This window comes from Ambystoma mexicanum, chromosome 11 (genome assembly GCF_040938575.1).
Source record: "Ambystoma mexicanum isolate Mex_15411 chromosome 11, UKY_AmexF1_1, whole genome shotgun sequence".
Lineage (NCBI taxonomy): Eukaryota > Metazoa > Chordata > Amphibia > Caudata > Ambystomatidae > Ambystoma > Ambystoma mexicanum.
In genome coordinates, this window is record NC_090934.1 from 914,035,938 (window position 1) to 914,060,392 (window position 24,455).

General features: G+C 44.3%; 1 protein-coding gene across 6 annotated transcripts in view; it reads right to left on the reverse strand.

The window, feature by feature from the left end:
• LOC138503907 (mucin-5B-like) overlaps positions 1–24,455 on the reverse strand; it is a 444,631-nt gene that overhangs the window by 311,814 nt on the left and 108,362 nt on the right. The window lies entirely within an intron of this gene.

The window sequence follows — 24,455 nt, forward strand, 5'->3', positions numbered from 1 at the left end:
TAATGGTCCTAATTCACCTTTTGCACATTTGACCTTTTATTTTTTTGTTACATGGCCTGCGGTAGCGGCCATGTAGTTATGGTTAAGTTGCTAAACCCATAGCAAGAGCACTTTTGAGCGGCTTATAACTTCGCTCCCCCTGGACGAATCCTCACCAAACTCTGCAAAAATAGTATATGGCTCACTCTGAATTTCTTTGCAAAGTATGGTGATGTTTGGTCCAGGGGGGAAAAGTTACAGGGGGGGTCCCAAAATGTATTTTTTTCCTATAGACTGAATGGAGAAAAAATCTCCGTCGTGCCAACCGCTGGACAGATTTTCACCAAATTTTCAGCAGGAGCGGTGGCTTGGTTCCGAAAGCATGATTTTGTAAATTTGGTGAAAATCCATCCAGTACTTTTTTAAAATGACCAAAAAGTGGGTCTCAAAAAATTTGTGATATCTATGTCCGCTCTGCGGACACACTTCCCTGTTCGCTCAGCGGACAGGACACTGATTGGCTAATCGGCTTGCGTTATGTCCTCGGACACATGACGTGTTCGCCGATTGGTTGGAGTGAAGTGTGAGGTGCGTCAGATTTTTGGAAACACCTGCCATCTTGTATTCGCGGACAGTGGCCGGTTTCCACGGACATTGCAGTAAAAACATATAAAAAAACACAACATTGGACTTGTCAAACTTACCAAATAATCTCTGGGGAGGTGAGGGGTGATGAGGTTGGGATGGAATATGGCAGCAAGAAGCCAAAAACAGGTGTTTTTTCACTGTGAAAGTCTGCAAATGGTTCGGATGTTTACGAACAGTCCTGTGAAGTTCACAGACACCTCTGCATTACTGGGTTGGTGAAAAGCAGTTCTTGGATAGCTTACTTTGGCGCCACTTAATGAACCTGCATGAAATGATATTCCTGACCTGATCCCGAATGTGTTTGCAAAGTTTGGTGGGATTCTGTCAAGAGGGGCAAAATTAGAGGGGAGTCTCAAAATAATGTAAAGGCTTATAAATGAGGTGCCATTTGATGAATCTACATTTAAGAGTGTGATGTCATGTCTTAGTAGTGCACGGTGGTGGCGCAAGTTATGGTTGCTTAGCTTACCATAACTGGCAAATGTCTGGGGTTTTTGGGTTTACTTGTAACTATAACGTCCCTTCAACAAAGGTTTTTCATTGAATTTCATAGGTTTTTATTAGTGCAACTTAACCATAACGCCCCTTTAACAAAGTTTTTTCATTGAATATATATATATATATATATCAGAAAGAATCCCCGTACCGAGGTGCAGGATAAATGGATGGCACTCCAGGAAGAAGTTTGGATTTAGGCAGTCCTTTCCAAACACAGCGTCAGGAAGTCAGGATGTTACAGGCACGAAATAACTTTAATAATTATGAAGTCCAAGACAGAGAAAGAAACACGAAAACAACGACGCGTTTCACGGCAACAAACCGCTTGTTCACGTTGGGGGTAAGGAACACAGAAAATGGACTATAAGCCTAACAGTTTCTCTATGGTTTCGGGATAGAGAGTAGTAACGTATAACACATAATCTCCTAGTCAAAAGCGACGGCCATATTTGAAAATGCATTTACTCTGCCATTCATTGCATTTTAAATCCAAAGTGAAACAAGTATGCACATCGCTCTGCATGTAATTACTTTTTTAGGCAAACTAATGTGGCATCTAAGACTTAACTATAGTGCCAAGGTTACTGTATACAACAAAATTTCCATGCTAATACATTTGCAAACGTCCCGCATTTAAATTGAGCTTTATAGTAAATGCCCATTTTCAATTTATGTCTGTTTTAAATTAACCTGTTTTTGACCTTTATTGTATATAAATCTCCGGTTAGGATTTTTTTTGTGTATATATGGGTATGCTAAAATGTTGAAATGAAATGCTTAGTGCATCGGTTAAAGTGCTAGTGCAAACATTATGAATAACTGTGCAAATACGCAATGTTTAGCAGCTATTAATAAAGTGCCAGTGCCTTTTAACAGCTAACTAGGCCAACACATTGTTGATAAAGTGCAATGTGCTTTAGCAGCTTCAAAAGTAAGCATCCCAGTACAAAGATCAATAAAGTGATTAGTGCTTTACATTTCTGTCGTAATTAATGCTCGCTAATTAAAAAATAGCATTTTAACTTTAAGAACACAATACTAAAACCATACCTTAAAGCAACGAGACGGAATTATCGACTGTTAGCTATTCTGTGTTTACCCATTAAGGAACAAGGAAAAGAGTATAAAAAGATGTTAAAATTGAGAAAATAGCAAAAAAGAAATAGAAAAAGAGAAAAGTTGGTCTAAAATTCATTCAAAGCTTTTATATAGTATGAAAAAGTTTCTTAAATTGATAGACCTTCTATCCTTAATGCTAGTAAAAAAACAAACATCTCTCAATGACAGCCACATGTAAACTTATATTTGTTAAACAAAACTTGTCTGTATATAGGAAAAGACAGGGGGAAGAGGAAAGGGAGGAAAAGAAGGGGAAGAATTAGGCATACTATAATGATTATCATTCTTAAATTCTTATCGAAGAGCAAGGCTACCCATAACATCCGTAAAGATTGCAGTCCTCTTTGAAAAAATTATTATTATGTGCCTAGAAAGGTGTGCAATTCTTCTTCTAGGTTGTGGCCTTTAGGTTTCTTGGTCTCGAGGTCTAAGATGTATCTCGTTTCGGATTGTCTGAGGGAGAGTTCTCGATTCCCACCTCTGGCTGTTTTTGGAACTGTGTATATGCCAAAATATTCAAAACCTTCCAATCTGCCTCCATGCTTCTCTTGGAAATGCAAAGCCATAGGGTATGTGGGATCGACATTTTTGATAGCTTTTATGTGTTGCAATATTCGAAGTTTCAATTTGCCGATTGTACTCCCCACATACCATTTGTCACATGAGCATGTGAGCACATGCACAACATATTCTGTTTCACATGTGATCCTGGATTTTATGGGCACATTTCTTTGTAGAACTGGATGTAGGTAGTTTTTGATGTTTCTGGCAAATTTACAAGCTTTACACTTTGCACAATTTTGGAAGCCTCTTAAGTTGGCATTTAACCAGCTCGAGGTACTTTGTGGGGTTTTCGGACTCATATAACTGGATACTAGATTATCCTTCAATGAAGTTGAGCGTCTGAATGTAATGTTAACATTTGGACCTAGAATACTCTTCAAATGTTCGTCTTGTTTGGGTACATGCCAATGTTTGTGTATAATATGGCGAATATGTTTAGAAGCTTCACTGAATGTCAAAATGAGTCGGGTATCTGTTTCTTCCTTTACACTCTCTCTCTGAGTTTCGGACATCAGTAAAGTGGAGCGATCCTTTTGTCGCGCTTTAATGTACGCTCTTTCCAGTACTTTTTTAGGGTAACCTCTTTGTAGAAATTTCTGGGCCATATCTCTGCAGATCTTATCGTAAGTGTCTAGTTGTGAACAGTTCCTCCTAATACGGATAAATTCGCCATAGGGGATGCTCCACTTCAGGGCTGTGGGATGACTACTTTTTGCATGCAGAGGAGTGTTGGAGCTGGTGGGTTTGCGATAAAGTTCAGTAACTAGTCCATCTGCCGCCACAGTTACAAGAATGTCTAAATACACAAAATCAGTCTTGCTGTGGCACTCAGTGAACTGCAGATTGTATTCATTGACATTGAGTGATTTCACAAACTCCAACCATTCTTCAGTTGTTCCATCCCAAATTATAAATAGATTGTCTATATAGCGCAACCAAAGGACAACTTTGTCCGTATGGTGGCTATTATGGGGAACCCAAACTATACACTTCTCCCACCACCCCATTGTTAAATTTGCATATGAGGGAGCAAATGTTGTGCCCATTGCTGTTCCTTGCAACTGTGTGTAGAATTTGTTGTTGAATAGAAAGCTGTTGTTGGTTAAGCAGATATTGATCATCTCTAAAATCATTTTGGTGTGTTCCAAATAATTCAATGATCTTGTTTTCCGAAAGTATTCACATGACTTCAGGCCATCGGTGTGTTTTATTGATGTATATAGCGATACCACATCTAATGTTGCTAGTAGATACGTTTTTTGCCATGGTATACCGTCTATTTTATTAAGGAAATCTTTTGTGTCTCGTAAATATGACGGTAAACTGGTGACAAACTTGATTAGAGTTTCATCTACTAGTTTGGACACATTTTCAAGTAGTGCCCCGCATAGTGTCACAATAGGTCTCCCAGGTGGTCTAATTTTGTTTTTATGGACCTTGGGCAGAAAGTAAATGGTAGGCATTACAGGAAACTTTGGATGTAAATATTTGCACATTTCCTCTTCCAGTAATCCTTTCTCTTGCCATTTCATCAATAAGTTAAATAGTTTATCATTCATACCTGGCGTGGGGTCTCTGTCCAATAGTTTGTAACATTTAGGATCTTTCAATTGTCTATTAGCTTCAGCAATGTAGTCCTCCCGATTCATTATAACAATGTTAGTGCCTTTATCAGCAGGTTTGAAGACATAATCTTCCAATGCACATATTTTGGACAGAGTTTCTTCTTCTCGATAGGTGAGATTCTTTTTGAAGTCACTTTTTGTTTTTCTGAATTTTTTAAGGTCATTGATAACCAAATCCTGGAAGGCTTCAATGCTGCCACCAGGATTGAACATGGGGTTGAAACGTGATTTTAGTTTAAGATCGCTTTTGCAGGACCAATCAGGGCTGATGTTCATAAGCTCCCATTGTGGGTCACTTATGTCTTCATCTTCCTGCCATTCTGTTTCCAAATGGATGAGATCTCTCAATACATTCATCTCTTCTATGGCCAAAGGTGTATAGCCAATGCATGGTTCATCTTCCTTTGCCTTTGATGGATTGGAGGCGAAAAATTTCTTCAGGCGTAGCTTGCGCATATATTTATCAAAATCAATTCTGGTTTCTGCGTAGTTGTAAGGAGCAGAGGGACACAAATTCAAACCAAGTTTTAGCACATTTTGTTCTTCTAACGACAAATTATGTGATGTTAGATTGATAATAGACATGTCTGGCGCATTACAAGGTGTTATCATCAGTTTTTTGTTCCAGAGCGTGTTTGTCTGTTTTGTCCATTTGTGCGGCATTTGAGGCGGTTGCTCCTCCTTGTTTTTTTGTTCCTCGAGACTTGGTTGATTGCCCTCGTCCTCTGCCTCTTGTTTTTTTGTTGATACTGTTGCTTCTGCCATCCATTCCTAAGAGTCTCATCTCTTCTAAAAAATTCAGCTTTCTTTGGGGCTGTTCATTTTCACTTTCTGTAGTATCAACATCTGAGGATGATGGTGCGCTGGATGCTTGATTCTCTGCGTTCGACATTATGGTTGGGAGTTTTTGTCTTAAAGTGTCAAATCTTTTTGCAAATGTGAACACTCTCCCTTTCTCATAATCATCTTTGTCTCGCAGGAATTCGAGCTGTTTCCGCAACTTTATTTCATCCTCGAATGTTTTTAGCCCCTTTTCCATGTTTGTTCGGATGGCTTTGCCTTCTTCACTCTGATTGGTATTTTTTAAAAGTTCTTCAATCTCTTGTATTTTAAGAAGTGCTTTTTGCCGATCAATCTTAGCATACTTTATTAGAATGTTAAGAAATGTTACTGAACATTTATTACTCGATTCACCCCATTCTTCCAGCATTTTGGGGTCCTGCTCTTCAAAAGTCGGTGTTATGAGTATGCGTAATCCTCTGGGAACCCGTCCCACGTCAACATAGTTTTGTAATGAGAATTCCTCCCACCATTTGCTAATCTCCTTTCTTTGGAGTTTTTCCAGTTCTCTAAGGAGTTTTATTTCTTCGTTGCATTGTGCATCCGGTGGTTTGTTACTGGGCTTACTTGTGGTGGCACTGGTTTGTTTTTCACAAAATAAGAACATCGCTTGCTCCTTACGTCCATTTTCTCTCTCCTTTTGTGTTGACATCTTTTGTTTTAAAGGGTCTGACAATGGCTGCCTTTCTCTCCAGAGAATATAATTCTCACTTCCCAAGCAAAGTTTTCTTTAAACATAAAATGCTTTGAAAACAATCCATGAACGGATGCCCAGTTTGGGTGAAGCCCAATTCAATAAGAAACACAGTATTCCCGTATCTACAGGTTTGGATTTACCACAATTAATGGATGTTCCTCCACCCTCCGATGGTAATGGTTCGTCCACATACTCCACTTTAGCGAATACTTTCTGGATCATATATATATATATTCAGTAAAAAAAACTTTGTTAAAGGGATGTTATGGTTAAGTAAAACTGAAAAAACCCTGAAATTGGCCAGTTATGGTAAGCTAAGCAACCATAACTCGCGCCACCACTGTGCATTGCTAAGACTAACACCCAGGACATCATGTGATATCATCAGTGATGTCATCAATTACATTTGTGATGTCATCTTTGATGACCTGGCTCCCTCTTTTTTTCCTTTACTGACCTATCTAGGCCAGTACCAGTCAGGAACTAAACATTCAAAGTGTACTATATTTGTAGACTTATAGTTCAAATATGTTCTTACAGTAATTCACTTGGGGTTCACTCACAGCATATGAAACATATACATAGGGTAACACACAGACTTGGAAGACAGCAATGCTTTCTATGTATGAAGATGATCAGTAAGGTTATCATCACTTTTTTATAGTTCTGCTGTTTTTTTATTACTGTACTTTCCCTGGATATGCTCATATTTGTATACATTGTATTCACACTACTTTCCTTAGGGTCCAGTCACATTATGTGATACGTGTACATAGGGAAGTAATAGCTTTAAAGCAGAGCAATCATTTCTGTGCACGAAGATACTCAGTTAGGTTATGAAGATTGTCTGGTAATACTGATGTTTTTTTGTTTACTTCATTTTTCCTGTATATGCCCATATTTGTATGTGTTGTGTGTTTCTGTTTTGTTTGCAATAATGCAATTATGTAGGAGTGTTATTAGCTACTTATTAAATGTTTCACAGTACGCAAAACTCTTATTAGCATTTATCATTTTACTATTCAACATGGCAAGATTATTAACATTGCACCTCCATCATGTATGCTTCACACAATGCCTATGTTTCTACATGAGTATCTTAGTATAGTAAAGAACTTCATAATAGAATGCTATTTGTATCACTGTACTGCTTAATGCACTATGTACCTAATGATATTTAGTCCAATTATCCTTGACACTTTTTTTTATCAACATTACAATGAGAACCCCTTGTACAGACTTTTCATGAAAAGTAAATGCACATGTGATGTCATCAGTGATGTCATTAATGACATTAGTGATGTCATCTTTGATGTCCTGGGTGTTAGTCTTAGCAGTGCACGGTGGTGGCACGAGTTATGGCTGCTTGGCTTACCATAACTGGCGAATTTCAGGGGGTTTTCAGTTTTACTTGGAACCATAACGTCCCTTTAACGTTTTTTTTCACTGAATTTTATAGGTTTTTAGTAGCGCAACTTAACCATAACGTCCCGTTTACGTTTTTTTACTGAATTTTATAGGTTTTTAGTAGCGCAACTTAACCATACAGTTCCTGTAACAACGTTTTTTCACTGCATATAGATATATAGATAATGTAAATTTGATAAATGTTTACTAGGACTCCCTTAGTTTATATACATATAACATAAAACATACTGAACCCCCCTACCTGCACTAGTGGGTCTGATATCCGCGGACCATGCGCCTGTTCCCGGACAGACTCGGACAACATTAACACTATCCATAAACTCAGGGGGTATCTTACATTGTTATATCATCCAAAAACACACTAAAATGTTAAAAAAGCAGCACTTAAATAATTTACATTCAATAATAAATGAGAAGTGAAACTGTGTATGTAAGACACTAAGGGCCTCATTACGAGTTTGGAGGTAGCCATGCCGCTGTCTCCAAACTCGGGTCCGGGTCTGGGTTCCCTGAATGGGGAAATACCGGGCCATTCCAACCTTGGAGGGCCCAGTATTTCCCCATTCAGGGAACCCGGACCATCCCCATTCCCATTTGAGCCCCGATAGGGCTCAATGGGAATGGGGAGCATTCCAACAATGGGCCTGTTAATGATGGGCCCGTTGTTAGCATGCTTGGTCGCTCGCAGGACCCGCTATGGACATCTGGTAAAACCAGGCGTCCAGAGCGGGTCCCGCGAGCGGACCTCGTAATAGGACAGTAATGGGTTAACGGCTCCGGCATCTTTACCAGCGCCGTTAACCCCTTACCGCCCACCTCATAATGAAGCCCTAACAGTCCAATTACATAGCATATGCAACGTAGTGGAATATAGCAAAACACAATAAATATGCCTCACACAGAATTACCTCACAGAAATTGCACAGCAAAAAACAACAGGACACTTACGCAGCAGTAACAGCAAAACTTAGCAAGAAACTAGTGAGTACACTACATTTATCATATATATTTATAAACTTTCTGTATTAGGTACACTAAAACTATTTTTTTTTTTTTTACACGGAAATGTCCAGTTCTTTGGAATGGCTGGAAGAAAATTTCCCTCGGGATGAAATGGGTGAAGACAGTCATACTAATGGTCGACTCTACACTTCTCTATATAAGTCAATTAATAACCATTACTTTATGTGTACTTAACAATTTATTTTTAACAGACAATACAGACATTTAAAATAATATACCAAGAGAGATGTTAGAAAATCCTCTGCAGCGAATGGAGCTAAAAATGGATCTGTTAATGAAAAATGTGATTCTTTTTAAAACTTTGTGGAGGACCATATAAAACAAAAAATTCAATATCACTGTCCCACTTGTACCTGTTCCCCTCTCCATGTCCCAGCCAACTATCACCAAACCCTCCCCAGCAAGAAAAGCATTACGATGAGACTTCCATCCCTTCCTCCCCTACCATCCATCATGTCCAAACCCCTAATTCCCCTGTATTTGTTTCAGATTCTCTTTCGTAATTTTTATACTTTTATACAATAATAAAATATTAAGTGTGTTGTTAGTATATTCCTCTTTCTTATTTTTTTTAAAAAGGCAGTTAGGGTGTCTGCGGACAGCACAACTGTCAGGGATGTCCTCAATTAACCGAAATCGGGGTGTCCTAAGGACACTATACCTGTTCGTATCGTTGGCAATCAAAATGGAGGTGTCCTTAGGACATACAAGATGTCCGCCTGTCCGCAATTAACCAAAATGGGGGTGTTCTAAGGACACTATCCCTGTTCGAATTGGCCGTAGTAAAAATGGGGGTGTCTGCAGAAAAGTAAAGACGTCTTCATGTTGGTAGCTATGCAAAATAAAGTGTCCTAAGGACATAGCCCCTGTTCGCATTGTCCATAACCAGAATGAATATGGCCATAGAACACATAGCCGTCCGCCTGTCCGCAAAGCTGTGACGCACATTTGTTTTGTTCAGGGACCTGAACACTGTCTGTAGAACACCCGCACACATGCGTAGCACACCCTTGCCCCTACGAACATCGTGCCTGTCCGCAACTGTCCGCTGCACATGTGTCGCACTTTTAATTAGTTCGGAGAATGGAACACTGTCCGTAGAACACCCTCGATTTCATCATGTGACCGCACCCGCACTAAGCGTAACAAACACTATCCAGGCCTTCGGACACCTAAAAAGGTTTTTTTTTCAGCAATCCAAGGTATTTTCCTGGGAAAGTTCACCCTTGCACATGTCCCACACTATGTCCCTAGCGATCTGCATACTGTTTCGAATTTATTTAGCCCTTTCTTGGTGTTTGAAATGTTAAGGGACAGTGCACCCCAGCACCCCTTTAAAAGGCCACACCCCAGAGCTGCTCCTTATTCTGTTTTTGGGCTTGCAGGACAGAGACTGCTCCTTGTTGCATTGGATTGCTCTTGCTCTTTGAAATTGCTGTCCCGGTGGCATCCACGGCCGCTGCTGGTGCTACTGCTGTCTCAGCAGCAACCCCACCCTCTCCACCACAAACACCTGCCAGAAGGCCTGCAGAGGGGAACAGGTGTCAGGATACAGAGGAGCGTGATGAAGAGGATGAGGTAGTGGAAGTCCCTACTATTAGATCTCACTGTGAATCTTGATTGTGGAGGTTATTTACCATTGTTGATGGAGTACCAAAAGCACATCCATACAATGTGGCCTGCAATCAGTGCAAGATGGTGCTGAGTCATGGGAAATCGGGTTTGTACATCTATGGTACTACCTCAATGAAGCGACACCTAAAATCAAAATCGTTCCACAGTGGGGCTATTTGTGAGGTTTTACCTTGCGATAAATGTAGTAGGTTGAGTTCCCCTAAAGCATCCTCTGTTTCCGCTCCTGCCACCACAAGAGACACTCCTGTGGGGCAGCGCATCCCTCCAGCTGCCTTGCAGGCTATACATGATGCTGATTATCCTTACTTTTCGAGGGTCACAGTATTGTGCATATATTGCGACGCTGTACTCAGCAGGGGGAGAACCTTCAAAGTGCTTTCGAGACTGTGGTCAAGGAGCATGAGAAGAACTGCTACCTGCCCGAAGAAGGCCCACCCTACATCGTCCTCTCTGCACCTGCCCATTCTAATCTGTGTGGTTGGTGTCCCTTCCTTACCCTCCTTTCCCTTCCTTTCCTTGGGCGTCATGTTTAAAAAAAACCAAAAATATATAAAAGAACAAAAACCAAAAAAAAGACTCTTTTCAGAGCCGTCTTTCACAGTTCAAAAAGAGAAGTGTCACTGAAATGTGGAGGGCCCTGTGCATTTTTAGAAGTCTGCGGACATCTAAAATCTGTGCAGTGCTGCCCTGTCATAACCATTGCACTTTTCTCTATTAGGAAGTGGTGGCTCCGAAAAGAGCCTTTTTGTGGTGTTTTTTTGTGTTTGCAAAATAGATTGCTGTAATTCCCAAAAAGGTCGTAATGCATTTTGTATATTTCGCAGAAAAATTTGATTGCCGGCATAAGTAAGATGTACTCCATCTCTGCGAAAAATGTGTGTACTACGAAACATAATGTTTTCATTGTGAAAAGAGAACATACCAACATCTATCAAAAAGGCACAGACATCCTTGTTAACATTGTGCCTTGCTTTCTCCATTTGTGGACCCAAATGAAGAGGAACGCAGCCACATTTGTCTCTGCGCAATACGGGAAAAAATTACTCTGGAGTTGGGATACATGTCCATGACTTTCCCAAGTCCTTCTTTCACTGCAAATTGCAAAGAGATTCCAGAGACATGTCCTAAACTGTTCCCTCCACAATGAATAATAATAATGTCTGGATGACACTGTGTCACCAAAGTAGCACAAAGAGGTATCAAATTCACTTAATTCCACGCACTCCATGCCAGTGCACTTCCATATGAGGGAATCCAAGATGTACAGCCACTCCGAAGTGATCTGCATGCACCTCCAACCAATTTATCCGCAAATCTCCCAAAATCCAGACAATCTGCTTTCTGAAACACACAGCCATAGCTATCTCCTCTCCTCTCAGGAAAAAGACTTTCTAACAAACTCTCTGATCACACATCACACCCAGTAAACCCTATTGACCAATCCCTTGCTCTTCTACGATTCATTTGCATCCCTCTCAACCTCAAAAATCCTGTATGTAATACACGCTGTCCTCGGACAACTGCAGTGTCCACGAACAATTCACAAAATCTGAGCGTGGGGAATTAAAATTTAAATAGGGTGCCCCATTTCCCGTTTGAGGTTGGCTCTGAAAAGAGCCCTTTTTTGGTGGTTTTTGCAGATGCTTCAGCAACACCTTTTTATATTGTATTTTGAATTTTTTTTTCGCCTTATTTTCTTCCAAAATTCTTCACATTAGCTTCTCCAAAGCAAACCTTATGTTCCAAAACAGCATGGCATTTCCCTTTAAAATATAAAGACAAGCCATCTTCTTTAAAGTAATCAACATTACCAGAGTCAATGTTCTCATTGTTGCAAAAGAACATGGCAGCTCTAGTCATAAAAGCAAACATGCCTCGGTTGATTACGCACCTAACAACATTTTGCTGAGGACAAAAAACAGAACTATTGTCCCATATTGACCTAGGAATCAAACCAGAAAAAATAACCTTGGCATTTGGAAGTAGCTTCATTAATCACTGAACCAAGTTTTGCAGATCTTCCAACAAAGTAGGGGCACTGACATAACCCAAATGCAAAGCACCACAGTGCAGGACAACCACATGTGGACTGCTAACCCTAGCCATATCTTGGCAAACTTCTACCATTGCCTGCAAATTGAAACCAGGCACAGTGCTCCACACCACCTCCACTCCTTTTACATTATAATTCTTTCCCACATTCCTACATTTTGCATCTTGCTCCAAACCATTCACAAACATATCTCCAAGCACCACCACCCTGACTTTCTCCACTTCCTCCATCTTCACTATGCATAGCCTTTCTCAATACGAAGCAGAACTTCAAAACCTGATTTACTAATCCTCAAAATACACTCCCATTTCATGCTCGGAAGCCCCGGATGTGGCATGTCCTGTCTGCGAACAGCCGCACTGTCCACGGAACGCGCAAGTAACACTGGGGCAACCCTTCCACCGTTTCCACTTCACTCTCTGCACCATTCCCTCATTGGCTACTGTTAACCAGTCACACAACCATCCACCAATCACATGCAAGACCTCCACATTTAACTCCATCATCACAATTCAGCACCTAAGATGTACTGTTGATCACTCCGACTACAATTGCACTGTGACTGCAAAGCACCTACAGCAATTACTAGTAAACTCTCCGACATTTCTACTTGCAGATTCATGCACATCCAAATGCATGAACACAAAGTACAGGTACTAATATTTTTTGCACAGTACATCATACATGCCAACATTCTGCCGCACCTGGGAGGGACATTTCTTCAGAAAAATCGGGAGAAATTAGTGTCATAAGAATGCATTGGGCAAAGATGTATTTTCAGTGGGAGAACGTGAAAAATAACAATATTTTTCAAAGAAACATCGGGAGTCTCCCACCGAAATTGGGAGGATTGGCATCTATGGTATATGTACATCTCTTGTATAAATGCATGTAAACAGAGTAACTGCCAACTGTAAAAACAAGCTAACTGTCATTTCTCCCATCTACTATGATCAAGTGTCACTTGCAAAGTTGTCTGCTCTCCAAATTTCTATTTACCCATATTATTAACTGCAATGTGCAAACTGTTATTTTCTTCATTTACAGGCCGATTCATGGAATTAATGTGCGCTGAAAATATCGGCGCAAGCGTGCGAAAACGTGCGATTCGCAGTGAAAGAGCGAAAATCGCAGTGCAAGTGCGAATATCGCAGGGAAACCAGCGCACATTTATTCATGGAAGTCCGTGCGCGAGTAAAATCTGGCATGTGCGCTGAAAAAGTGCGCGGCACACGCCGGCGCACAGGTCATCTAACGGCGTGCGCTAAGGCCACAGCGAAAGCGCGCATAGCGCGGCGCACATAACAAAAGTAGGCGGAACATGGGGCGTGACATGCGGAATGGGGAACAACTCGTGAAAATGTGGGCGTCACGGGGGAAGTACGCGGAACGCCCACATGCTCGCCTACAACACGTATTCATGGAATCGAATAGGGCAAAACAGCGCACAGGCAAAGACACGCACAGGCCTAAAAACGTCCGCCACACGAAGGCAGGTGGTCGCGTCCCTGCGCATGGAAAAAATGTGCGCCAAAATGTGCGCCCACAAAAAGCAGGTATATACAGCTATGTCGAATGTCCCATACTGTGGGCCTCTAGGACAAATGACGTGCAAAGGGGTACGCGACAAACACGGACACCCGCAGTTCGGAAAATAGCGTGTGAGTGTATTTCGGGGGTGCACGGGAAGTTCTACACACTATTTGCCCTGGGGGAGCAGGGTACGTGTATTACAGGGGTTCGCGTGAAGTTTCACACGTGATAGGCCTGGGTACGTGTATTTCAGGGGGGCGCGTGAAGTTTCACACGCGATTGGCCTGGGTATGTGTATTTCAGGGGTGCGCATGAAGTTTCAGATGCGATTGGCCTGGGATAGTGTATTTCAGGGGTGCGCGTAAAGTTTCACATGCGATTGGCCTGGGTACGTGTATTTCAGGGGTGCGCGAGAAGTATCACACGTGATTGACCTGGGTATGTGCATTTCAGGGGTGCGCGTGAAGTTTCATACACGATTGGGCCTGGGCGAGCAGGGTACCACTCACCGTCTGCCTTGCGTGTAGAAGAACACGTAACCAACACCCACCCGCTGTGAAGTAATAGCTTGTGAACCCCAACGCCTGGAAAACACACGCACCGCACCCCACGAAAAGCACGTACAGGCCCGTGCGCGATACGTCATAGACACGCTTACGCTCTGAGGGCCTTTGGTCCAATGAAATCGTGTATGCGTGCTGACGCGTTTACGCGCTAAGGGACTTTCCTCGAATTATACGCTGACGTGCAAGAATTTCACGTGCCAAATCACTCCGTATCAAGCTGGCCACGCGAAAACACACGAAAGACCACGCTCCTGCCCAAAAGGCCGAATTACTGCCCCCCAGAGCCCCGACCAGCCTACCATGAGCCATCTGCTGCTGCCTGCCTGCCTGCTGCCATCGTGCCCTGCCATTTTGTGCCTGCACATCTGCCATCTGCAGGGGTCCAGTTGCTGTGTCCACCCCTGCTGGAACAGAAGACTCCCGACTGGTATACCATCGCCCCACAGCCCAGCCCCAGGACCCAGTTGCCCACCCACGCCTGCCTCGGGGGTCGCCATGTCGGGGCAAACACCATCTGAGACCACTGGCGACCCCCAGCCAGAGGGGCAGAGGGCCACCAGCTTCAGTCAGAAGGAAGTTGGTGTCCTGGTGGAGCTTGTCGTGGGGCATTATGATGCCCTCTTCGGATCATCACGCGCCAACAAGGAAGGACGGGACAGGATCTGGGACGACTTTGTGGTTGCCATAAACGCGGAGGGGGTGGCAACCCGCAACATCAAGCAAGTCAAGAAGCGCTGGGAGGACTTGAGGTCCAGGACCCTCTTAAAGGCTTGGGGCCTCGTAGAGGGGGGCTGGGGCCGCATGAGTACCATCCAGCTGAGGGTCCTGGAACACGTACGCCCAGCGCTCCACGACCAGATCCTTGAGAGGCAGACCCGTCTAGAGTTGAGCGGTAAGTGGCCAAGCATTGCAGTGTGAGACAGGGCATGTTGCAGTGTGCTGGTTGTCTGATACTTGCCTGTATGTGACATAGGCCATGTACGTATGTGTGTGTGCAGGGACTTCATGGTCATGCATGTGATGCCAGTAATGTGTGAACCACATGGTTGGTGCATGTGTTTAAATGCAACATGGGGAGCTCTATGCGGAATTGACACATGAGAGCATGCCAGTCTCTGTTCCTGGACATGGGTGGGGGTCAGGGATGGGTGCTGATGCCATGTACATGTATGGTGTCCATGTCTGTGTGTCTGACCTGCGTGTCTGACTTGTGAATGCCATGGATGCATGACACATGTCTGTGACAATGCTCAGATTCACTGATGCAGCCTAGTCATCCTTGTATCCACTGTGTCTGGGGTGTACGAGGCCAGATGGATGAAATTACGGTGAAGTGTGTGCATGTGATAGGCATGACCCATGATGCATGTGCGTTTCAAACCACCATTGTATGTTTCAAGAGTCCCTTGGACATGTATGCTAATGTCCATAGCATGCGCCATGCCTGTTACTGCATGTGTTTTGCCTGCACTGACCCATGTGTTGTGGAGGGACATGATGAAAGTGATGTTTGACAGTGCCACTCATCTGCTATTGCTTCCTGTCTAGGGGTCCATTGTATAGCACCCTGATGCTTGTGTTCTATGTCTCCCTCTACACAGCGGCAAGTGAAGAAGAGGGCGGAGATGGCGCTGTGGAGCAAAGCGGCAGGGATGCCCCCACGGCTGCAGCGGAAGGGGTGGGTGAGCCCCCACAGGGGCTTCTAATGGCGGAAGACGGTGTGGAGCCATCCAGGTTGGTGGTTTCCACAGAGGAGGAGGAGGCCGCTACTGAGCTGCACATGTGGCCTGGTGGGGGTGGTACCACTGGTGCAAGTGGTGCAGTCCAGGGGCAGGGGCAGGAGGCAGCACAGGTCGCCGTGGAGGGGCCTGTGCATGTCACTGTCCCTGAAACTGTGACTGCACTACTATGCACCAGCAGGGATGCCCCATCCCAGGCCCGTCCGCAGGTAGGGGGGATGTCCATGTCATCTGCCTCTCCACTACCTGCGGACGAGGGGTCCCATGAACGTATGTGCTCCGTCCTGATTGGTGTCGCATTGCGCACGTGTGACATTCGTGATGACGTGCGTTCTTCCTGGGCAGAGAACGCACGCCATCACGAAGAGCAGCGCCGCAACGTGGCACTGTTGGGAGGGGCCCTGGTTGGTGGGTTCCTACATGTGACGCGCACTCTGGCGGACCTCTCCTCCTCTGTGGAGACTATGCACCAGTCATTCTCCCTGCAATCTTCCGGCCCAGATTCCACCAGGGCCCCCTGTGGACCTGGCCTGACCAACGCAGCTAGCTTGGTGGAGATCCCATCCTTGCCACAGTCGGTAGTCGGCGGTCCAGCAGGGGTGGACACCACAACTGGAGACCGGCTGATGGAGGATGTGCAGGCATCATCGGACAGGGCACATGGGCAGCAGCAGCAGCAGGAGCAGGCTCTAGGTGGGAGCAATGATGGCTCGGAGCCATTGACATCAGGGGGGCAGGCATCGGCCAGAGGGCAGGAGGACCCTGGAATGGATGTGTCTTCCGTGTGGATGCGGTTGGGCCAGCATACAGGTGCGGAACGGTGGCGGGCGGAAGAGGCGCGGCTCACTATGGTCGGGGCAGAGTTCTCCATGCGTTGGGCGTTGAGGTGGGCAGAGTGCCTCGAGGCGACTCGCAGGGAGTTGGAACTGGCCATGAGTGCCTCCCTGCGAGACCTCGGGGCCAGGGCAGAGGCCCGCCTCTGGGACATCGACATGGAATTCGATGATGCCCTGGCCTGGGACACCACAAAGTGAGCCGCAGGACTTTCCCGCCGCTATTGTATATAGTTAGATAGTGTTAGGTTTCCTTTCCTTTTTTTTTATTTTGGTTGCGCTTGGACAATGCACCATGTTTTCGTATATAGTTTTTTATTAGGTAGTATTTTTGGTAGGTTTCATTTCATCAGTTGGGCTCATGGACCCTGGATTGTTCATTTGTACATAGTTCACCATTGGATTATTCTCATTTTTTTTATTTTCACCATGGAGCAATGGATTTCACTTTCTTTTTTCCCTTGGATTTGCTTTGTTGGACTGTGACTTTGGACACCATGGGCCTCATTACGACCCAGGCGGTAAGTTACCGCCTGGGCCGTGACTTTACCACCATGGCGTAAACTAGGTTTACGCCATGGTGGTTGGTGGACTTACCGCCCCATTCCGACCTTGGCGGGGCGGTAAGTCCCCAATCCCCATTTACCCTTCCCCATTCCCATTTTTGCCCCATAGGGCATAATGGGAGTGGGGAAGGCGTTAATTACGCCACCGTAAATTACGGTGGCGTAATTAACTCCATGGTCCCTTAGCGCCATGGATTTTAACACCTGCTAAAAGCAGGTGTTAAAAGCACCATGGCGCTAGGGGACCTCGTAATTGGCGGTAAGGGGTTGGCGCAGCTAACACTGGCGTAAACCCCTTACCGCCAGGGTCGTAATGAGGCCCCATTTCTTTTGGATTTCTTTGGATTATGATTTCTTGTTTTTTATTCTTTTACAGACATGCAGCATTTCTTTAATTATTCCCATTGTTGTGTGTTTTCTTTTAATTACATTCATGTTGTGTTTAATACATTTTTTTCTTCATACTTCGATGTGTGGTATTATCTTGTTTGTTTCATGCATGTCATGATATGGGTTTTCACATTCGCTTGCACCCATTGTGTGTGTGTGTGACGGACATGTGTTCATTTACATACTTCCCTTTTGGGGTTGTATCATGAAATGGGCTTTTCTATGTGGGTGGATGCAATACTTGGTTGGGTCTTTGTGCTGGGGAGGCTGGCCACTAGGGCCATGATTGAGGATCGTCATGACGTGGGGGCAGGGGGACATGAGTGGGGGCCTGCTGGCAGGTGCCCTGCACTGTTGGGGGGTGGGGGTGCAGGGTGACATGAGTGGCACATGAGTGGGGGCCTGCTGGAAGGTGCCCTGCACTGCTGGGGGGTGTGGGTGCAGGGGGACATGAGTGGGACATGAAAGGGGGCCTGCTGGCAGGTGCCCTGCACTGCTGGGGGGTGGGGGTGCAGGGGGACATGAGTGGGGGCCTGCTGGAAGGTGCCCTGCACTGCTGGGGGGTGTGGGTGCAGGGGGACATGAGTGGGACATGAGTGGGGGCCTGCTAGCAGGTGCCCTGCACTGCTGGGGGGTGGGGGTGCAGGGGGACATGAGTGGGGGCCTGCTGGCAGGTGCCCTGCACTGCTGCGGGGTGGGGGTGCAGGGGGACATGAGTGGGGGCCTGCTGGCAGGTGCCCCGCATGGGTGGGGGTGCTGGGGGACATGAGTAGGTGATCAGTAGTGCAAGCTGACATGTGGCTTGGCTGGGGGGCATGCCCATGGTGGATGGGCTGCCTGCGGGACATGACCAGGGGTGCAGGGTAGTCCCCTGTGGTGTGGGCTGCCTGCAGGGACCATGGAGGGTGTAGAGGGAACACCTGGGAGGACCCACACTGCCAATTCACGTGTAGGACTCCCCGCGCACCCCCGAAATACACGTACCCTGCTCAAATCGCGTGTGAGACTTCACGCAAACCCCAGTTATACACGTACCCCACTCGCACAGGGCCAATCGCGTGTGAAACTTCCCGCGCACCCCCCGAAATACACGTACCCTGCTCAAATCGCGTGAGACTTCACGCGAACCCCAGTTATACACGTACCCCGCTCGCACAGGGCCAATCGGTTGTGAAACTTTCCGCGCACCCCAGTAATACACGTAACGCACTCGCACATGGCTAATCGCATGTGAAACTTCCTGTGAACCCCAGTAATACACGTACCCCACTCACACAGGCCCTTTCGCATGTGAAACTTCCCATGAACCCAGTAATACACTTACCCCACTCGCACAGGGCCAATCGCGTGTGAAACTTCCCGCGAACCCCAGTAATACACGTACCCCACTTGCACAGGGCCTATCACGTGTGAAATTTCCCACGAACCCCAGTAATACACATACCCCACTTGCACAGGGCCAATCACGGGTGAAACTTCCCGCGAACCCCAGTAATACACGTACCCCACTCGCACAGGGCCAATCGCGTGTGAAACTTCCTGCAAACCCCAGTAATACACGTTCCCCGCTTGCCGTGTGCTGTGTGGCGGCCATGTATACTGGTACAGGGTTAGCGCAGCCCTTTGTGCTGGATTGGGGATTTTGATGGCTTTTCCCTGCGCGAGTATCGTTCTTGGGGGCGTAACTGGCACTGCTGCAGGGTCGCTGCGCCACTGTGCGCCACGGCTGGTTTTGGTAGCTAAAATCCATGAATACGCTGTGCGTGGAAATGGATTTTAGCGCACGGGGCTGGCACAGAGATTCGCAAGCGCACACTGTGCGCAAGCCGCCTGCACCACTTGTGCGCTAAATTCTATGATTTACCCCCTAAATATAAAAATGATATGAACACATCGTTCAACTATAAGAAATCTGGTCCATAAACTGCACTAGCCAACTTAAATAACAATCTCCTGCATGGTACAGCCAAACAACTACTCGAAGAAATAGAGCAGATCCAGAGAAAATATTTTGGAATTGAAAGCCACTTACAAAAAGCAATAGATTTACAACAGACTGCCAACAACTGTACAGATGGAAACCTTCTATTACACACATACAAAAAAGAAATACTAAAGTTTAAAAGTACATCTGCTGAAGTACCCAACCATTTGTGTGAATGTTGCCGCAGGACTTTTTGTAAAAATAGCACAAAAGCTGTAGACATAACATACAAAATAGAAGACAATGAAGATTTCAAATGGTTCCAATTAGCTCTCTATCATATAGCAGAAAACAAATATGAAATTAATGACCCCTTAATACTTTGAAGTTACTGCACTGCAAAACTTGACAACAACCAAACACCTTCACGTGCTATCACAAATAACTTGGAATTATTCCCATTACCAAAACCCCTGCAACAACTCAACTTAAATGAGAGCATCATAATTCAAACAGTGCACCCATTTCAAGCAATAATACACCTTCAACCAAAAACAGCAAAACTACCTCCCTCTGAATTAGTGAAAGGTATTTGTGGCAAAGTAGTTTATTTGCCATTAGATCTCAAAGAAAATGTATACACTCTGGGAGTGGAATGTCCAATAGATCAATCTTTCATTATCTTAGTAAAGGGCATACCTACAAAAGACAAAAGAAATTGGCAACAACTCATGGACTTACATAAAGTTAGACAAGCCCTGCAATATCTAAAAGACAACCATGAATACTACAGAGAAATTAATATTGAGGAAAACCTGAGAGAAACCACTGAAATAATTCAAGATTCATCAGAACCTGATCCATTTCAACTTCTAGATCCTGCTACAGAATCCAATATTGTGGACCATTATACAGTTCACCCATTACACTCTAAAGACACCATAGATGATGCACGGGAAACGTGCCAAATGCGACAAGCCAAAGGATCTCTAATCAGCATTTGGGAAAAAAGTATAGATGTCTTTCCTACTGGAAAAGGAGGAAGGTACGATGATAGACCCACACAACTAACAGCATCAGAATACCGCTCTTTGCAAATGTATTCTGAAGAACCCAGATTCAGACAAAACGTGGAATACATATTCCACCTTCTCTTTGAAAGTGAACTAGCAACTCTATGCTATGGAGTTACACACACATTGAAATCAGGTAACCATTTTCAAAATATGTCAGCTATGGAATTACTACAAAAAGTGCAAGAAAAAGATGAGATTTTACAGTCTAGCATTACAAATCGTTTAGCAAGCATGCATGGCACAAAAGAATACTGCTTCCGACGTCACGGAGATGTATGCTGTATGATAAGAAACCTTGGCCTACCCACTTGGTTTGTAACGTTAAGTTGTGCAGAATATGCATGGGAAGATTTACACGATTTCCTACGCATAGCAAACAAAAACAAAACAAACATAGATATAAAAACAACAGGAGAACTCTGTTCTCTAGATCCTGTGAATGTATCAAGATATTTCCATCATCACTTCATTGCTATGCTACACTTCATTTGTAATAAAACTGTTCCTGCCCTCTGAGAAGTGCAACGCTTCTTTTGGAGAAAAGAATATCAAGCCAGAGGAGCAACACACATCCACATGCTTTTGTGTATGCTCCTAAATTTGGTCAGCATAGTAATGCCACTATTTTGCAGTTCATCCAAAAATATGTCACTTGTGAAATCCCTTCACAAACAACAAATAGTGACCTTCATGCACACATTTTACAATTTCAAAGACAGAAAAGCGGGAAATATTGTTGTCGCAAATATAAAAACAAAGGGAAATACTACACTAAATGCCGCATTGGTTTCCCTAGACCAGTTTCAACAACAGGTCAAGTAAACAACTTCATGTCTTCAGTTACACATAGTGTCAAAGGTAAATCACCTAAGAACACATATTACATAAAAAGAACAGAAGAATCATAATACATCAATGATTACAATGCAATCATTGCCCACCTATGGAATGCAAACATAGATGTGCAGTACATTGCAGACAATTCCACCGCAGTTGCATGATACGTCACAGCCTACTTAACCAAAGCAAAGAAAACAGAGCTTCAGGACCTCTGGGATGACATATCATCTGACAAAACACTATCACAGAAATTGTACAGCTTTGGCATAAAAATGCTCTCTCATAGAGAATGTGGCTGCTATGAAGTTGCAGACCATTTAACCGGTACTGCCTTGAATGGAAAATCTGACACTATAGTATGGCTAAGTCTTGGTCCTGCTAAATCTAGAAAAAGAGTTCTCAAATCATATGAGGACATAGAAACAATAGACAAAACATTTTGAAAAACAATTTACTAGACACATACTACCCAAACAGGAGTACCACTTTGGAAAACATGTGTCTCTACCCAAAACTTCACATACAACAATAATATTAAACTAGATGAAAAGAAAGGTAGATACACAGTAGCAAATTGTGAAGGCAGCTTAGTGAAACTTACCAAATGCAGCTTAATTAATCATATCAAATTGTCATTAAAAACTCCTCAACATAAAGAACTGAATTACATGTCCCTGCTACAACTTTTTAAACCATGGAGATAAGAAGAAGAGTTACTTGATACGTATGACTCCTAAGAAGACGCTTTCAAGGCAAATGAAAGTATTATAACAGACGTAAACTTTACACAGTACCAAACAATGTTGCACAATGAACAGCAACAAGAACAACAACTCCAGGCCCAACTAGATGTGGATACTCCTAACAGTAGTCAACCTTCTGTAACAGGAAGCCAATAACCACTTGGACAGCCACTAATAGCAAATGAGGTAGAATTAGCCATGACAGAAGTAGAAAACACCATGTGTCAGTATGAGCAATCTACAGAAGACTTGTACTGAAATCACAACCAAACACTGAGCAGTGTAGCATTTTCCAAGACGTAACAAAACAAATTGAACATGGTGTGCAACATGAAAGACAAAATGGTACCTGCCAAGATTACAAACCTATACTGCTATACATGAGTGGTGAAGCTGGTTCAGGCAAAACATTCTTAATCAAAATCATCAGCAAGTTCCTCCAACAATTGACAAACAACAAAATCTCAGCTGTTGTAACTGCACCCACCATTCTAGCTGCCTACAACATAGGTGGTGTCACTTTACACCGATTACTACTCCTTCCAGTAGAACACCAAATCAAATTAGACTATTACAAACTTTCTACAGAAGCTGCAATGGAACTACACAGAGTTTTCAAACAAATGAAAATGCTGCTAATATATGAAGTGAGCATGGTCTCCAACCTAATGTTGGCTTTAATTGTCATATATCGCCCATGGAAAGTATGGAGCAGATGGGCGATATGGAAGAAGGACTAGACTCCGAGTCACTGCAAGGTGCGGTCTAGTCTTTCTGTTGTACTACCTACAAGTACCCGAAAATGGAGAACACCTGTGCGTTGCAACTTTCTTGCTGCCTACGTGAGTCCACTACGCTTGTGCTCTGCCTACAGTTGTTTCTCTGTGTTTCCCGTGCCTTCCTTCCCTGTTCGTCTGCCCGTGTCTTTCCGTTACCGCTGTTCGCGGTTTCCCCCTCCCGTTTATTCCGCTTACCTGTTTGTTTTCTGCTTCCGCTGTTGTGCCGCGCTCTGCGCTGCCTTCTAGTACTCACTCCTGCTTCAGCGTCTCACCTGCCTTCAGTCGCTCTTTGCTAGGAACACTTAATTGTCCAGGTTCTTTGGAGTACTGTACTGTTTGTGCTGTTACGCACTGGATCGTTATTTCCTTTTCTACTAAGAACACTTACCAGTGCATGCTGGTCATTGAAGTGCCGACTTCCTGCCAACTACAGCTACACAATCTTCCAGGGTTTTTCGGCAAGGCTTTTCCCTGGTTTGGGGTGGGCTCCCCAGAGTCCCCGCTGCTGGGCTAATTGCTTATAGGCAAAGTGGCCTCCGGGGGAGCTCGCTCCTATTTCGTCAAACAGAAGAATAAGATCGTCCGGACAAAGACAAAGACAGCCTGGAGGGAAAAGCCGGAAAGCTCATCAGACAAATCCGTAAAGACCCACACAGAATCATCAGGTGAAGAGTTGGCTAGTGGTAAGGAAAGTGTGAGTGATAAACCTTTAGAATCTGAGAGATTGCAACGCCAAGAGAAGATGGCTAGTCTTGAACAGTACCAGCAGATGGTTAACGCCATACAAGCTCTGAGGGTTGAAGTACAAACCCTAAAGACTGATAATGCCGCATTGAGGCAACAAGTCCAACAGAGAGAAGATTCCAGAGGAGAACTACCTCCTTTATCCCTACCTTGCGGTAAATTTGAGGGAAACCCCAGGAAATTAAAGGAGTTTCTGGATGCCTGCACAATACACTATACTTTTCGGCCCAAGACATACGAGTTGGATCGAACAAGAGTGGGTTTTCTAATTTCGAACTTAGCTGGTAATGCCCTAGCCTGGGCCACCCCACTAGTGACAAACTCAGACCCAACTTTAAATAACTATGGTGCCTTTGTAACACGTTTCAAAGAAAGATTCGAGAGACCTGAAGTCTTATTCTCCACCTTTGAAAACCTGTTAGACATACGCCAAGGAAACTCCGACATACAGACATATGTTACCTGTTTTCAGAAGGTGGCAAGTGAAGCAGGTTGGCCGGAAACGGCGCAGCAGGCTATTTTCCGTCGGGGTCTGCATGAAGACATAAAGGATGAACTGGCCAGAGTAGCCAGACCTGCTTCATTTCAGGAACTCGTGTCATTGGCATTACAG